Genomic DNA, 2,112 nt, shown 5'->3' with positions numbered 1-2,112 from the left:
TAAACAATAGGACCCCCCTAGATCCATCGAAATAAAATCCTGACTATGCCCATGGCTCGCACAGCTCAAAAGTTCGCGTGCTAACGCGCATTACCTTGCAATAAAAAGCGGTGCAATGTTTTTCAGCACGTATATGAAGTTTTCTCGTGGAGGTGGAAGACAAGAAAAGTTTTGGAGGGCGTTTAAAGAAAACTTCACACACGTGTGGTAGACAATTATGTGAGCACATTTTGGCTGCCGGAACGAGACGAATAATCAATGCCGCCAACAGAACTATCGTGCCTGCAATTATGTGAGTGACCGTTGACCGTCATTCATCACTAAACGTAGTTCACAGCAGCTGCACGTTTTCTAGATATGCGATGCAGGCGCGTAAATGTAAACGCATTTCAAATGTTCACATGCGCACATCTTATGCAAAGCTTATTTTTACGATTCATACCGCGAACTTAACAGCTGCTTCGTAGCAGTGAATCTGCAAATGGAAAAAGATTGAAGAGGCATGTGCTTCTAGATCAAATTTATTTCGTACAAAGGAATGGACGAGCAATGGCTGGTGGTAGCAGCGGATGAGTGCTGCTTCTTGGAGCCTTGGGGGGGAAAATTCAAAGCCACTGGAAAGGCAACAAGTTATTAAGAGTAACAACATGTTATTTTTATTGGACTAAACACATAAGATGACAAACTGGCAAAGTAATTATTGACACATTTTAGACTGTAATATGACAGCACATTGTTCTTTATCTCTTCCTACTACTCAGGTTAATTTACTATAACACAGCGCTTATTAAACGTACAAAAATAATTTCACATTCCTCACGTCGACTAAGGCTGACCGACCAAGCGACATATTGCGGGCGGTAAATGCTGAAGCTATCGTAGCTGTCTCATAAGCAGGAGCGCATGGTGTCTTCGCTTACTACAAAACAATGAACACCAGCACATCAATCGACTTTACATGAAAAATCACAACGCCGAAATAAAAATTAAAAAAAAACGGTGCAGTGAAAAGCCAGGGTGCAGCGGGCAAATTGCACCTGCTGGCAGTTACTCTGTTCTGGACACACTTTTCTGGAGCCGCATAGTCAGAACAATTGTACAAGTAACAAAGCGAATTGAGAGAGTTGGTAAGTTAACATTCTTGGCGTATATGTGCAGCGCCACACAGACGTGCTGTCCTCCCTTAGTACCGCGTCTGTGTCGCGTGTGCACATATACACCAAAAATTGCACAAGTGAACAACCTCTCATGCCAGGCGTACGCATTTCAGCGTGTACACGAGTGTTACTCGAGGTAAATGCCACTTTAGTGTAAACAAGCCGAACTCACCTCTGTAAACAATGTGAATGGACCTCGCATATCCCGGTCCCTTTCGGAGCCGGCCGGTCTCGTCCGTCCGCACGGCACCGCGTAAAAAGCTTTGCCATCTTCTGTGCGATTTGCGCAGTTTGTTGCGCTGCAACCCGTCATGCTAGAATACAAGTGTCAAAATGATCTGCTTCGTAGCACTTCACCAAAGCCATTAACTTAATATCCTCGAATACCGTACCTGCAACCCGGAGCCTATCGTTGCTACGCACGCTCGATGGTCCGCTGATTGCAATTTCGGTGGCACTGACAGACGAGTCGGCGCCGTTTCCGTAAAGTTGGCTTCGGAGCGCGAAGTTGATCATTTAACGTCATTTTGCACCACGTGATGGCGCTTGGCGAATAGCGGTGCGAGCGGCGCCGGAAAAGGTATGCGCAACTCTGCTCCCTGCGGGAGCATATACAGGAACACTAGCCGACTTTGGCTCTCAGCCCACCCAGCGGAATCGGCGAAACGCACCAGCCTCCAAGATGGTCGCGTACGCTGCCGAATCTCCGAGGCGTCAGTTAGAGTTTCGATTGTTGTATTTTTTTTTTGTGACCCATACCTTTGCTTAAATCGCGTGATTTCATGCAGGCGCTCGTGCTGCTGTTTATGTGTTGTGACGACGAGAGCACAAAGGTGTTTCACTCATGTTAGTTTCATTTAAATTCATATTTGCTGTTTGAAGCTGTAACTTAGCGCACCAATCGTGCCAACTGTTGAGGAAGCAGAACTTTATCGCCTATGATATTGTACGTCTA

General features: G+C 45.9%; 1 long non-coding RNA gene across 1 annotated transcript; it reads right to left on the bottom strand.

Moving 5' to 3' along the window:
• Window positions 1–508: 508 nt before the first annotated feature.
• Window positions 509–1,709, bottom strand: LOC139052537 (uncharacterized). The gene is made up of 3 exons (XR_011509955.1): window positions 1,550–1,709; window positions 1,330–1,471; window positions 509–614 (listed from the first exon to the last, which is right to left on the bottom strand). It is a non-coding gene; the product is annotated as an uncharacterized lncRNA (long non-coding RNA).
• Between the last annotated feature and the right edge of the window lie 403 nt (window positions 1,710–2,112).

The sequence above is a fragment of the Dermacentor albipictus genome, unplaced genomic scaffold (assembly GCF_038994185.2).
Source record: "Dermacentor albipictus isolate Rhodes 1998 colony unplaced genomic scaffold, USDA_Dalb.pri_finalv2 scaffold_26, whole genome shotgun sequence".
NCBI lineage: Eukaryota > Metazoa > Arthropoda > Arachnida > Ixodida > Ixodidae > Dermacentor > Dermacentor albipictus.
This window is presented reverse-complemented; position numbering and strand designations above follow the sequence as displayed.